Source organism: Mastomys coucha, unplaced genomic scaffold, assembly GCF_008632895.1.
Source record: "Mastomys coucha isolate ucsf_1 unplaced genomic scaffold, UCSF_Mcou_1 pScaffold21, whole genome shotgun sequence".
Lineage (NCBI taxonomy): Eukaryota > Metazoa > Chordata > Mammalia > Rodentia > Muridae > Mastomys > Mastomys coucha.
In genome coordinates, this window is record NW_022196904.1 from 163,567,461 (window position 1) to 163,583,235 (window position 15,775).

The 15,775-nt window shown below is 44.1% G+C and overlaps 1 protein-coding gene across 8 annotated transcripts in view; it reads right to left on the reverse strand.

Annotated features, from left to right (window-relative positions):
• Sgms1 (sphingomyelin synthase 1) overlaps positions 1 to 15,775 on the reverse strand; it is a 266,886-nt gene that overhangs the window by 81,719 nt on the left and 169,392 nt on the right. The window contains exon 1 of one of the 8 annotated variants that reach the window (XM_031390098.1): positions 5,655 to 5,845. The exons of the other annotated variants lie outside the window; for them this stretch is intronic. The gene's annotated coding sequence lies outside the window, so the exon portion shown is untranslated. Of the gene's footprint in view, positions 1 to 5,654; positions 5,846 to 15,775 lie in introns of those variants that run through there. 8 annotated transcript variants of the gene reach the window in all.

Consider the following 15,775-nt stretch of genomic DNA (forward strand, 5'->3'; position numbering starts at 1 on the left):
TCCCCATGAGCAACCCCCCCCCCATGAGCACTTCCCGTGTTTATGTCTGTCTGAGGCTGGAAGATGGCTCATTGGTTAAGAGCACTTACTGCTTTAGTAAAAGACCAGCGTTCCACTCTCAGCACCCACACGGCAGCTAACGAGCATCTATATGTCCACTTCCAAGGGATCTGACACACTCCTCAGACTTCCACAGGCACTGCATGCACATGGTTCATAGACATGCATGCAGACAAAACACCCATGTACACAAAACAAAAAAAGTTTACAGCCTTCTGCAGTAAACATAAGAATTCTTTGTTACCCATGAGCGTTTTTAAAAGCCAAATTTCTTATGTATCCTCTTTCCAAATATCACATTTTAGTAAGCACTACCCAATTCCCTTATCCTCCTCACAAAAACAAACAAACTGTTATCATATACTGCTGTGCTGTGGTCTTAATAAGAATGACCCCCCTCGGCTCCCCTAGGCTTATAAATTTGAATGCTTGGTCACTAGGGGGTGGCGCTACTTGAAAGGATTAGAAAGATTAGGAGATTGGAGGAAGTGGTCACTAGGCATGGGCTTTAGGGTCTCAAAAGCCCATCTCTCACCCAGTGGATCAGGATGTAGCGCTCAACTACTTCTCCAGCACCACACCTGTATGCCATCAAGTTGTCTGCCATGATGATAATAGACCAAGCCTCTGAAACTTTAAGCAAGTCTTCAATTATATACTTTCTAGGAGTTGCCTTGGTCTTGGTATCTCTTCACAGAAATAAAAGAGTAATCAAGACAAGAGTTGGTAGCACAACGAAGCGGGATATTGCTGCTATAGGCCTGACTATGCTGCTTGTTGGTAGAACATGGACTTCGAGGTTTTGAACTAAAATAGCAGTCGAAAGCTTTAAGAGGGGAGTGGTGGGTTGGGGATTTAATGGGCCATTCTAGTAGTAATATGGAAGATCATAGTGCTAAGAGTGATGTTAATTATGGCAGCCTGGCCAAAAAAATTTCAAGAGAGAATAATATTAGTAAGTGGCCTAGACTTCTTATGGTATTTTGGCAAAGAATATGTTTGCTTTATGTCTTTGTCTTAAAAATTTGCCAGAGGCTAAATTGAAGAGTTTTAGATTAATGGCAGAGAAGATTTCAAGGCAACCTAGTGAGGACTGTACCATACCACGGTTACTCAAGCCACAAGCAGCTACACTGGAGAGCAGAGATTCAAGTGTAGGTTTACCTTATTTCCAAACCACTAATGTACACTCCTCTAGAGAAGGGGCAAATACTATTTGACCATGGAACCAATGATTTAAAAAAAAAAAAAATCGAACTTGTAGACACCTGCAGATTTTAGAACATACTAAATCTCAAAGGCTTTCTTGTTAAACATTCTTTCAGCTAGCTGGTGATACTGCCCAAGCAAAAACAGCGATTCCAATTTCACAAACACAGCAAGCATTCAACTGTGAAACCAGGATTTCTCAACTCTGTACTACTGGCAGTTTGGACAGAGCAAGTCCTGTCATGGGATCATCCTGTGCCTGTAAGATGGATAGCAGCAGTTACGACAACAAAAACTATGTCCAGACATTACCATATGTCCTCTAGAGGGTAACACTGGTCTCTAAGGAGAACTACAGTCAGTTGACCAAACTGCACAAAGAAAATTTGCACTAAATCCAGGAACTAGTCTGCTACACCCTAGTTCAGTACATATTCTTCTTAAAACCAAGCTAGAGCTCTTCATAGGAAAGCCCATCTAACACTGGGGACACAAAGAATTTGGTGCTGGCTATCCGCATCTTTGTATTAAACAAGCAACATCCTACCTAACTTCTTTTCCCTGAGCATACTCAGTGTCTTTGAACCACTGCTCAAATGATTATAGACTGCACTGTCCGCGCATGCACACCAGGTGTCAATTTAAATGCCAACCCAGCACAAGCTACCCTCACTAAGGTACTGGCCTGGAGCACTTCTCCAGAGGACTGCCAACTTTAATCCTTCAGTGTCTTCACCTCTAATGTGGTAAGCTTCTATTTCTGGTTTGTGACTAAGGAAATGGAGGTCCAAGGTGTTCAATAAATCATCCAAGACCTGGTTCTCTGGTCCAGAGTCCCATTTCTTTACTGTTAGTTGCAGTGAATCCAAGCATCTTCCAGGTACTCCACCTCTAGCAATCCGAGCTCCCCAGCTTTATCAAGTCATGTCGATCAAGATTGCTGTTTCAGTCTAACGCCACGGTCCTCTCAACCAGCTCACCTATCCATAGCAATATCCAACCCACATTTTCCCTCTTAGAGAACACACACACTTTAAATGGTGTACTAAGGCTGACATGCCACACCTATGCCACTGTCCCCAAGTACTTGTCTGACGCCTTCATTAAGAAAGAAGTAAGGTAGAGGCAGGCAGATTTCTTAGTTTGAGGCCAGCCTGGTCTATAGAGTGAGTTCCAGGACAGCCAGGGCTACACAAAAAAAACCCGTCTCGAAAAAAAAGAAAAAACAAACAAACAAAACAACAAGAGAGAGAGAGAGAGAGAGAGAGAGAGAGAGAGAGGTGAAGTAATGAACACAGGTTCTTTAGAAAGCACACGTCCAATACTGAGATGCTGAGGGTCGTCGCACCATGAAGCCCCGCTGGCCCAGAGCTCCAGGTGTGCTTGCTTCTGCTTTGCAAGGAGTAAGATTACAGACATGTGCTAGCTCTCAACAGCTTTCTATGTGATCCTCACCCATCTTTTCAAAAACATATTTCACAATTCTGTTAGACAACATCACACACTCCAATCCAATGCCTTTAGAACTGAGCATCTACCTGTTTTTGAAAACCTAGTTTCTGGCATCCTTCTTTCCTGTGATTGTTCTAAGATTATCCCCATGCAGTTAGACCATAACACTGATATATTCTGTTTGTGAGTTCTTTTCTTGTGTTGTTTGTTTATTGTTTTAGTTCCAGGAAGTGAATGAGATCCTCATGGGTGCTTTGAAAATGCTCTATCACTGAGCCTCACCCTCAAGTCCGGCTATGTGCTTTCAACATCCTGGAGCATAATTGTCATTTCAAACAGCTAGGATATAGAGATCTGAGGAGGTGGCCAAGGCATTCCTGGCTGGAGAGGTGGGGAGTTCCAAGGAAGACAGACGGAAAAGGTGAAGAGGTGGGGGTATGTTGGACGAGGTTGCCCCAATGGTCCTCTAGGTGGGTGGCATTGTTTTCCTGCATCACAGTGTGCTAGCAGAAGACCACCTCTGCTGAGAGACACTGCACCTTGTCTATCTTCTAACAGATTAAATCTTATCCACTCCCATGTCCTTTCCCTCATTATTCCCTACTGTAAGCTGCCTGGCATGGGTGCTGGAAAGGAACTCAGGGACTCTACAAAAGCAGTGGGTACTCTCAGCCAATGAGCATGCACTGAGCCATCGTTCTAGCCCCTACCTCACCATTTGAAAAAGCAAGTTTAACACTAAACGAAGAGCCAACCTAACTTGAAAACTATTCCCACAAGGCATATCAAACATCTCAGGTGTGCTCTTATGAACAGTCATCCCTGAAAAGCCTACATCCAGTGTTTGACTTCACACTTGGAGAGACCCCGTGTGTACTTCCTGAGGAGCATAAAGGACAAATTCAGAGCTAACTTGCTTCAGAAAAAAAAAGTCAACAAAGATTGATAGTCCTGGGGCAGCCACGTGTATCAAACCACCCATCAAGAGTCTAGGGCTTGCTCAGTTAATATTTGAAAACCTCAAGCTTCCTGAGTAAATATATTGTTCTGTGAACTTTGAGACTTAGGCATAGGGGCACCAAGGATCTTTTAAATCACTTGGAAAGTCTGTTTCAAACCAAAATTATCCTGGGGATCATTTCACATAAGGAAAACTGGCACTGTTTGACACCTATTAGAACCATGAGGTGGGGGGCTGGGTGTGGGAGGCTGTGGAGTAGGGGGGTGGGGGAAATAACAAATGCTTGATGGCGATTTCTAACAAAGAGGGTAACTAGCAGATTATACCAAGTCTTGAAATACAAGGCAGGGGGAATTCACCTTCCTCTTAGCTACTGTGAAAAATCAGTGGGTGGGGGACATGTTGGGGGGGGGGATGCAAAACACCTCAATGGTAGAGATGAAGGATCACCCTTGAGTGTCCAGGCTTTGTAACAACCAACAGACGAAGTGCACCATCCCTATTTAATTAGGCCTTTAGATCTTAGATGTTTAAAAGTCAACAAGCTATTTTCCCAAATCCCACTCACCACCCAAGGGGGCCTTCCAGCCCCCAGCAGTGTCCTTTGTGTAGCTCAGAAGCTGTTCCTCAAGCTGTCCAAGTGTTACCTTTCACCCAGACACCGGATCAATGTAAGGCAGCACAGCTGGCTTAAACACTTAGCCCAGGAAGCTGGGTGCTCAGAGGGTAACATCTCCAACCATCAACAAGTAGTTTTCATTCTTGGAATAATGAGAAGTGATTTCTTTCTAGAGAAGTCTCCTTTAGAGACCTAAGCAAGGTCAGTTGCACACACAGAATGTTGCTCTACTAACCCCTCCACTGACTGGAAACATTGCTCTACACCTTCGTAGATGCAGAAGTGCAGAGATAACATCCCTAGCTTAATTCACATTCTCAACCATGGGTCAGTTTTAAAATGTCCCTATTATTGCCTATGCCATCTGAACACCGAGTGCCTGCCTATCTGGTACACACATTAACTAAAATAAAATTAAATAAATCAACTTGTACAATACAAATAAATTTGCTGACCAGATTTTTTAAAAGAGACACCTACCAAGTTCATTTCTACATAAATTTAAGACCCACATGACAAAGAATTCGAGATTTACCTTAACTGGTGGGATGCTCATGCATCCCAGGGGAGACATCCCCAGGAACATACATAGTAACTCAACCAGGTTAAAAGTAGAATGAAAATGTGTCCCATTCATGAAAACCGCTCAGATTCCTGTTGGGTACAGCTCAAGTAATAACACACAGCAAAAGGAAGGAGAAAAAACCAAAAGCAACCCTCATGCATTCTTGGTTATTTTCACTACAGCAATCACCTTGTAGCAGTAAGAGAAGCAGCAGCCTGCAGAATAAACACTCTTGAAAACACAGGCAGCACGCGCTTCCTCCTGGCACCTTGTACAGAGCCCAGTCACCAGCTCCTCCGGTATCATGGCTGGAAGACCTCATGGAGAGGTGAGTTTGGAGGAGGCATGTACTCCTAAAAATTTCAGTACCCAAGCTGTAAATACAGTCTCACCTTTCAAAAACCCACTCTAGGGAAGTCTGACAACCCCAAACTGAAACCACTTGTATCCGGGTTGTCGATTATACACTTGGAACGTCAGGGCTAGCATCACACAGCATTTGGCGCATTTGTTGATTTGCCTGCCCTAGGGATTAAGAACCACAGTCCCAGCAACCGCATTGCCACTAGGCAGTATCTAGTTTAACACTGAAGCCCATCTAGTAAGCCATTCCCCTGACATTGCTTGGTGGCGGAAATCCCACTGGTGATCACAGAGCGCTTTGTGGAAGCCAAGAGCGGCTTTCTCCTTGCCTACTTTTCCTGGAGTCCCACCGCCTGGTGCTGCTACAACGCATCACCCTGGAGACTATTTTAATGAACTGCCTTCCCACAAAGAGCCACACGTACCTCTCCTCCCAAAGGCAGCCTCCTGGAAAGTTCCTGACAAGTTAGCGCGGGGCTCTGCGTGCAGCCGACCAGCGGTGGGGAGTGGCCAGCTGTCCCCACAGACCGCCTCTGGGAAGCACAGCCAGGCACAGAGGACACTGAGCTCAGGGGCTACAGGAGCAAGGCCCGCGCGCCTCAGGCAGCACAGGGTTTTTGGAATGTAGGGCGTGGCCCTCTGCTACAGCTAATGAAGTGAGTCAGCCCCTATGCAAGCCTAACCAATAAGCGCCTTCACTGTTGGTTAAGGCGGAACCTTCCTTTCTTGATTTAGGACAAGTTTAACAGCCTTCCACAGCCCCCACCCCAGTTTAAGCTTTTAAGAACTTGAGCAGTTCTAAAGTTTGTGAAACTTTTCTGAAGCCGGGATTAATGGGTTTCTGCTGGTACAAGTTCCTGAGCTGAGGCTGTCCTGGATGCAAAGCGCTCTGAGACCTCCTTCAAAGCAGGCTTGAGAGGCTTGAGAGCAGACCAGCAATTTAGTGATCTGCAATGAGCCCGGGAACATGCCCACCTAACAGAGGTGGCCAGATTATATGTGACCCTCCATGAAAGGCACTTAGCACTGTGTTTGTTCCGCAGAGCAGATACTCAGACAAGCTGCGTCTTGAATCTGGAACTCCCTAGTTGTAGGCAGCCACAGACGGGGCAGAGCTTGGTGATGGGGACCTGTAATCCCAGTTAGTCCAGAGGTAGGAGCAGGAGGCCATGCCTGGGCAATTTAGGAAGACTCTGACTCAAATGTTTAAAGAGATTTTTGTTTGGTTGGTTTTTGTTTTGTTTTTTTAAGGGGGAGGCAGGGTTAAATGTACCTGTGTGAGGAATACTGGCTTAACATACTCAAGGGTCTCATCCCCTAAATTGAAAAGGAAGGAAATCTTAATAAGCTGGCTTTTAATTTAAATTTTTTATGCTAAAAGTACACAGAGAGTTTTAGAGCTTTAACAGTTGTTGGTGTTGTATGCTCTGAGTCTCTTAAATCACAAGAAACTTAGGCTTATAGTTTAAGATTCTTGCACTTGATACTATATAATGGAAAGAAAAGGATTGCTAGAAAAAAAGAATCTTAAAGGAGTGATTTTATTTAGGACAAAATTAAATACATTTAAAAATGAATAAATTAAACATTCTCTTTAGATACTGTGGCTTAAACATCATATTTTAATAAAAACATTTAAAAGAAACTAAACAGTTGAAATTTGACAAATTATAGGAGACTGTAGAACTCCCAATTCCTTGGGTCCTGATCTATTAAAACATGAATTAATCACTAATACTGATGGAGTTTCTGACAGGAAGGTGTTTTATTGGCTATTATTGTGCATGCTTGCGTGTGTGCGTGACTGAGCACAGGTGTGTAGGTCAGAGGCTAGCTTCAAGCCGTCCATTTTCTCTTCCCACCGTTAAGTGGCTCCATGGATTGGACCTGGGTCATCCGGTTTGCATGGGGGGCACCTTTAGGAAGCAGCCATGTTCCAAATCAAGAAATTTGTTTTCAAGGTACACATTATTACTTGTTAGGTTTAGAGAAGATCCCTTGAGTTCAACTTCTCTCCTCTCTCTCTCTCTCTCTCTCTCTCTGTCTCTCTCTGTCTCTCTGTCTCTCTCTGTCTCTCTCTGAGAGACATGGTATGGCATGGCATGGTATGTTGTATGGCATGGTATGGTATGGTATGGTATGGTATGTGCATACACACAAGCCCATGCATGGCTATGGGTATGTTCATGCATGGAGGCCAGAGGGAAATCTTGGGTATCTTTCCTTTTTAGTTGGTCTGCTTTTTAAGACAAGGTCTCTCATTGGCCTGAATTCCCCAATTAGGTAGAAGTCCCAGGGATATGTGTCTTCACTTCCCCAGTGCTGGGATTTAAGTGTGCACCATGCCCAGCTCCATCGAATGTGTTTGTTTGTTTGTTTGTTGGGAGTGGAGGTACCACAGCACTTGTATGGAAGTCAGTGGCAAGGAGTAAGTTCTCTTTTTTCACCATATCGTTTCCTAGGGATAAACTCAGGTTTATCAGGCTTGGCCTCCAAAAGCCCTTACCTAAGTCCTCTTGACAACCTAGGCTCTAGTGTTTGGCCTTTTTTTAGGTGTGTTCTAGGATTTTAATTCAAGACCTAGTGGGCCAACAGCAAACACGGCAAGCTCTTTACAGGCTGAGCCATTTCCCCAGATCTCCTTGTGATTCACTAGAGCTAGTCATCCCACAGTTCAAGATTTCTTCAAAATGAGTGTAGGTCTTCTGAAACTGCTGCTCTTTTCTATGAGGCAACAGGAGAGAGAAGAGAGAACCCTGGACCACAAACAGAGAAGCACCCTTCCTAGCCTGGGCTCTATCAATAATTGGCCAGAACAGCTTCATCTCTCTGAGGTTCTCTGCCAAGCCAACTGGGAATAACAAACTGGAATGAGAAAACAGAATTGGGTAAAGAGACAGAAGCAAGATAGGCCTTCTTTTATCTAGCAACACGAAGGAGAGCCTGGTGTGAAAGGCCCCCTACACTTCCCTTAAAGCTAACTCACAAGCCCTTGAAATTAGCTTCTGGAAGCCTCTGCACACCACCTCCACATCCTAGCAACTCTCTCAGCAGCAGGCATGACAGGAAGCTTTCCCACTGCACCTGGACCAATCCTGCCATTCTTGGTCCAAACTTTGGTCCCTTGGGCCAGAGTCCCTGGGGTTAAATGCTGTCCAGCTGCTATTCCGGGTAGAAGGCCCTTCCCGCAGGGCCTTCTGACACATCACCATCATTACAGAGAAATGTCAAAGTTCAGCATGTCATCAAGTCTGAAGCCTTTCCTCTCTCAATTGTTGAGTTGTAACTTCAGAGGTGGTCAAAAAGAAAATAATCTCCTTATAGGAGATGTTCAGCCAGTTTATGTGTATTTTTAAAAGCATTGATTTTTTTTAATTTAGAAAACTGCTATTGACTCTACTATGTGAACTATGTGGGCTGCGCATGATATACTATATAATCTATACTGTACTATGTGAACTATGTGGGCTGTGCATGATATACTATATAGTCTATACTAGGGTGTACGCTGGTTGCTATATCGAGCTTGCCTGTTAGAGCAGATGCTCCACCCAGGAGGAAGAAAAACTTCCTAAATGCCATTGGCTGCAATCAGAGCACAAAGCTGGTAAAGACATTTCCCACAGCCTCCATGCACCAGAAACAAGGCCACCACTGTTGATATAGTTGGGTTATACTTGCAAGAGGAAAGGGAGAAATATTTCTAGGCCTTTGTTACCTACAGTGACAACACAAAGTGCAAAGCTTTCCATAAAATGTACATTTATGGGGAAAAAAAAGAAACCGAACCTCAGAATCCGGCTTCCAGCCCATGGAACCCAGTCTTTACATTATATTGCCAAAGATGCCATCACTGTGCTCAGGGCACTTTCCTGAGCGCTGGGCACACACTCACCTCCATGTCTGCCTCACATTGGGTGTCTGACCTTCCCATACAACTTTTACTACTGCTCCCAATGCAGACCCACTCAGGCCTTTTCCTCCCAGAACTCCTTCACTTGCCCAAGCCCTGAAGATCTCTCTTGTCCTCTCTTTTGCTCCAAGGGGAACAGACCTCATTCATAATTCGTGCCTTCCTTCCCAGTGAGCTCTCTCCCCTCTCTCCTACCAGGTAAACTGCATCTGAGGCTCAGAGTTTTTATGTCCCTAAGGCCTTAGCACATCCTAAATGGTCACTGTTGTTGATCCAATGCTGCTTAAGTTATATAACAAACACAACAGAGAAAAGAAAACGTTGCTAATGTATCAAGAACAAACAACTATTATAGTTTTTGAAACCAGCTGGCAAACAGGAGCCAAGTGTCAGATATGTGTCTTCGCTCTTTATAACACGTTTCCAACAAAACAGAAGGCTTCTCAGGAAGCAAATCCAGTACTTCCTGAAAGGAAGGGAAGTTTACAACATTGTGGGCATCAAATCTCAGCTCCCCAAACACTAGCCTACTGAAGAGAGTGTCAGTCAGTCAGTCAGTCAGTCAGTCAAGACTAGCTTCCTTCCAGGAAGAAACATGTACACGTTTGATAATTTGCCACAGCACTGATATCTTCTTTCATAGTGTTTGTTATAGCCACAAATACTTCTGTTTACCTACTTACACACACCTTAAGATGATGTTTAAATGCTCTAATCAAAAGCCATGTGACGTTTGTATTAAAGCAAGCACCTAGAGTCATTGCTACACATGCAGGCAGAAGTTTAATCAGTGTCAGTACAAATCCGCTTTTGTGAAGGGTGGAAATAAACACTGCCACTCTTCCCAAGAAGGTATGTCAGAAACCAGATGCCCTGTTATCCAATTAAATGTTTCATGGCTGCGATCTGTGACAAAGGGCACTGATAAATAGTCCAAATATAAATAGCCAGGAGAGGCAGTCAGCATTCTTTAGCCTGTGTGTAACAGACAGAGCAGCTGCAGCAGCACAGGCCGTGCATTAAGGTGGGATGTGCGGAATGAGAATCACAGGCAACAGGAACGCCTGATGCAGCGTCACTGGGCTTAGGCGCCAAGTGCAATGAACTTGTCCTGGACAAGAGATCTTGGAACCGACCTTCTACTCAATCGCTAGCACAGCCACTATGAGGAACTGTCCCACTTTTCAGAGTTGTAGTTTTAAAACTCTCAACAAAGACTTACATCTTCTAGCTAGGGCCATGTATCTATGACACCTTGGTCTACAAGCAGAGTATCTAGTTTGATCGGTGGGAGGAGTAACTTCTATGAGAAGAAAATGAGTTTACTTCCTAGAAGTGGGACTCAGGAATAAATATCTGCATCTAGCAGTAAATTCCACGCTATGCCTAATGTGAAGGCTAATCCGGATATTTCTCCATCTGGTTATAAACTGAATTTGAAACATTCAGTAAAGGACTAAGGTTAGTGAATTTTTGCCTAGCTGTTGATAGCATGTCCAGAATCTAATAGATGCTGGCATTTCTGAGCTGTTTTTTTTTGGGGGGGGGGATATCAAAATAGGGTTTCTCTGTGTAGCCCTGGCTGTCTTGGAACTCACTCTGTAGACCAGGCTGGCCTTGAACTCAGAAATTCACCTGCCTCTGCCTCCCAAGTGCTGGGATTAAAGGTGTGGGGCACTACTGCCTAGCTCTGAACTGTTCTTAATAGCTCATTTGACTCAAGACTGATCAGAAATTCAACATCAATAACATTTCTAATACAGCACTCAGATGTCAATCAAAACATGGAAAATGCACCTGGAATTCTATCTAGAACTAAAAACCAAGCTCAATTTAATTCACTTATGGCGCACCTTGTTATGGTGGTGACCTCCATCTTGTACACGTGATTTTAGACTTAGTCTATCTACTACACTGCAAAATAGTGTATAACATTTAAAACAGAGGACATACAAATAGTACCCTCTTAAGAAAGAAATTCCACCTATGCTGAATTCCCCAGTCTAAAGTGTTTTAATAGAAAAATTGAAATTTTAAAATTGATGCTGATTTTGGGAAGAGTGTCAGGTCTGCCATCATAAACACAATGGCTAGAGTCAGTAGTAGAAACTGTAAAATTTTAATTTTTTTAACTGGTCATCAAGTATTTAATACATTCAAAAGGATGGATTTATGGTATCTGTTGTGGAAAATGATATTAAAATCAACACCCACACAGCCACCACACGGAAGAAGCCAGCCATTTGAAAAGGAACCTGACAGCTCTCGGCGTGCTCCTCTTCATGTCTGAGATTGACATGGTGATTATGTGTTAAAAACTTTAAAAGACCGAGGTCTAAGAAATACCTTTAATAATAAAATAGGGTGAAGGGTCTGGTGGCTCACGCCTGTCCTCTCAGTACTGGGGAGGCTGAGGGAGGGGACTACTGCAATTTGAAAGCCAGCTTAGGCTACATAGTAAAACACAGTTTAAAAACTAAAATAAGAGGGCTAGAGAGATGGCTCAGCTGTTATAAGCACCACTGCTCTTGCAGAAGACATGAGTTCTGCTCCAAGAGCCCCCATTGGGTGGCTCACAAAGGCTTCTAAACTCCATAGGATCCAATGCCTTTTCTGGCTTCCACAAGCATGCACTCACATGCACAACCCCACACAGGCACACACACATTCACATACAATTAGGAATAAAAATCAAATCTTCAAAATAGCCAAAGTAAGCAAACATATACATCCACCTTCTGCAAGCACAGTACAGAGGCGCTCAGAAGTAACGGAACGGAACAGCCGTGTGCAGGCTCCCTTTAGACCAACTTTACATGAGCTACAGTGATCTGAATGAAGGGATCCTCCATTGAGAAAATGCTTCCATGAGATCCTGCTGTAGGTCATTTTCTTAATTAGTGATTGATGGGAGAGGAGATGGGAGAGGATGAAGCCCACCCTGGGTGGTGCCATTCCCGGGCTGCTGGTCCTGGGTTCTATAAGAAAGCTGGTTGAGCAAGCTACTGGAAGCAGTAAAGCCGTAAGCAGCACCCTGTCCGTGGCCTCTGCATCAGCTCCTACCTCTAGGTCCCTACCTTTCTTGAGTTCCTGTCCTGGTTTCCTCCAATGATGGATTGGGATCTGGAAGTGTAAGTCAAATAACCCTTTCCTCCCCAACTGGCTTTTGGTCATGAAGTTTCACTACAGCAATAGAAACCCTAACTAAGAAAATTGTGGAATTCAATCCTGAAGAAACCAGAACCGAAATGGTACCATGCCAAACACAGAGACCGGTAGTAGGACAAGCTATTACTGAAATATTAAAATGGCGGCTCAAGTCTGGACAAACCACACCAGGCCAAAGCAGTTCCACGTGGAAGAGGTCTATTAGCCACAAAGAGAGGAAAGAAAGAAAAAAAAGGAAGAAGGGTCTAAGGTGGGAAGGGTCTGTCTTTTATTTAAACTGTGACTGTGACGTGACATGTTCGCAGGTATGTGTGGGAAGTGGACACTGGGAAAGTATGTGGTCACCTATGTGTGACACTCCTGAATTTGGAGCCAATCGGCCAAACAGGTCTTTTGATACCACCAATTATAGCTCCTGGATTTATAGCTCCTGAGTTCATGCACCTGGCCAGGACTAGTTCCTGGGAATAGTAAAGTCCACCAAATATCTCTGACACGGTGTCAGGGCATGAGATGTGTGTCTGCAGAGGTCAACTCCAAATTACCCAAATTAAGGTATTATTAAGCCAAGACCAACTGGTTCCCGTCTACCATAAAATGACAAAGGAAAGAGGCATCTCAAAGACCAATAATGAACTTTAATTAACACATCACCCATCATGGAAAAGTGAGAAAATACCCAGAGGGAAAAACAGAAATCAAAGGAAACAATCCACTAATGAAGGGCTTAACTTTGTTTGCATCTGTATGCTGAACAATTTATATGACAGCAGATATAAATTAACATGTCATTTGTGAAATTAAAAGACGAACATGTCAAAGACAGGGCATGTACGCAGGTGAGCGACCAAGTCAGTACAAATTGGCTAAGTGAAAAACTACACACTTACACCTTGTACACATTGAATGAGATCGGAATGCTCGCTGAGGAAGAGGCCATTAACCAGGTGAATGGAAAGCAATGACATCTGAAATCAGAGGCCAGCGCACAGCAAAGTGCAGTCATCCCAAGACAGTTCACAACATACTGATCTGGAGTGCAGGACACTGTCTACTTCTTAATGGGTGGATGGCATCTGCAGCATGGTCTGAGGTCCCAGAGGCTGGCCCCACAGGTTGGAATACCTTGACTCTGGCAATGTTATAAGTATGCTTAAAGTAGGAAGGAAGGGAGAGAGGGAGGGAGGGGAGGAAGACTCTTCTAGTTGCATCCTCCATATCTTATCTAAATGCCTTTGAGCTGGTGATATCCAAAGAAGGTTAACTGCTGAGGTGGGGAGGGGAGGCACTCTCTGAAGAAGCAAACTAGGTAGGGCACCTTATTTAAATTAGCAGTCCTCCATTTCCATGAGACTTCATGCTGATCACATAAACTTCCAATCTCACTCCATCCTCACCATCCTTGGCATGTGACCCCAAGATTGACCCAAGGTCCCAGGGGTGCCTGAACTAGTATTTCAAAGTTGATGAGTTTTTAATTTAATAATTTCCACATTTTTGCAGTTCTTTCTCATCAGTAATGCTAACTCTCATATAGATAGAGACATTAGTAGCAAATGCCCAAAGCAAATGTTTTCTGCCGCTGAAACCCTCGCTGATCTAGCCTGCACTCAGGGACACCTAGGTAATTAAGCACTCTCCTTTATGGTTTGCACCGACTGAAATGTTTGTTTTCTTTGGTAAGGCTTCATTGCTGATCCCTGAAGTGGAATTAGCATGTTTTATTTGTATTGAAATTTACCCTCAAACCCATGTCATCTGGTACCCAGAAAACTGCTGATTCCCACAAAGCTGCAACAGGAACTCTGCTGAAGCTCCCCCACACCTAGCAGATCTGACCACTTTACACTGATACTTGGAAACCACACAAGGGCCATCCTGAGAGAGAATGAAACAAGTCAATTATTTTTAGCTGTGAAATACTTTATTAAGCGTTAACTTCAGTGATTTATTTCTGTTACACAGACCCCCCCCCCCCCCCCCCATCTTGATGAGGCCCTGGGGTAGTAATTCATATTCCAGGGATCTCTCTCTGGTTTTAACCATAAGCTTCCACATGAAATAGACAAGAATAAATTCTGGAATAATTCAATAATCCCCAAGCTCACTGTGGACTGTAAATGCCTTTTCAGAGGAAATAAGAGAAGTGAATGTTTTGAGACTATATAAGTCTGATTCAGGTTACCCCAGGTTTTTTCTTTCTTTTTTTAACACCTTAATAAACAAGTGTTTTGAAAGCTAGGTGGCAGAGACATAGAGTTCAAGACCGCTAGCACAATCTCCATGGTCACTTAGCAATTCTAGGCTCCAATTATTCCTTTCTAAAGGGCAAGTGAGAGAAACTGAAAAACAAAGTGCTTCCAGAAGAAATGCTGACCAGTCCCATCCTGGGCCTGCTCCTTTTTCTAGCTGACTCCCTATGAGATTTCATAATTGAGCCAAGGTGAACATGAAGTCATTTAGGTGGTGTCTCTCTGGAAGCAATTTCCATGAATTAAAACTGAATTTCTGAATCAAGAGCAAAACCCCATGCAGTATACAGAGGAGCTCAGCCTGCCTGAGGCTGTCACAGAAGTGGGAGGAATAAGGAAGTAGAAAGCTAGGGAGTTGCTGGGACCTGTCTCCAAGAATTGTCACAGAGCAGCCAGAAGACGCAAGAGATGCCAGGGGTCAGCCAAAAGCTGACTTCACCTTTCAAGAATGCCAGTGGGGCCCGTGATAACGGAGGCTTGAGCTCAAAATCAGTCTTGGCCTTGACTCCAGAAGCCATGTGGCAACAAGAATGTGGATTTTACCAAACCTTGCTGCCACCAGCCAAAGCAAAGTGCTATTACCATCACAGCCGAGACAGGAACTGCAGAGCTGGGCTCCGCCATGCCTGTCCAGCAGGAGCCCACCATGTGGGTGTGCTGAGCCAGCTTGTACTGTCACAGCAGACTCTTGATTTCTCAGGACCACTGGCAAGTTGGCCACAATAATAATTAAACTAAAGGAGCTCGGGATGGAAAGAGGGCTCAAAGTATAAGAACACTTACTGCTCTTGCAGGGAACCTGAGCTTGGTTCCCAGCATCCACTTCGAGCAGCTCATACCTGCCTGTAATTCCAGCTTCACGGATTCCAATGCCCTCCTCTGGCCTCCATGGGCACAGACACAGACACATCCAGGCAGATTAGCAAAAGTAAAATAAATTCTTTAAAAATTACATAAACTTGACATTTTAAAAATTATACCCAAAATAAGGGTAATAAATACTTGACTATTTTATCATTAGCTGGGCCACTGATGCTGGTTGGGACTGCGTCTGATTCACAGAAGAGCATATAATGGAGTGCGTGTCACTTTCAAACCCACTTTTGGTGACTTCTATGGGACAGGCTAAAATCAATCACAGTAGAAGTGTTTATACCCACAAGAAGCCTGCAGACACTGGAAGCCACCCTGGCAGAGCCACGGTGCTGACACT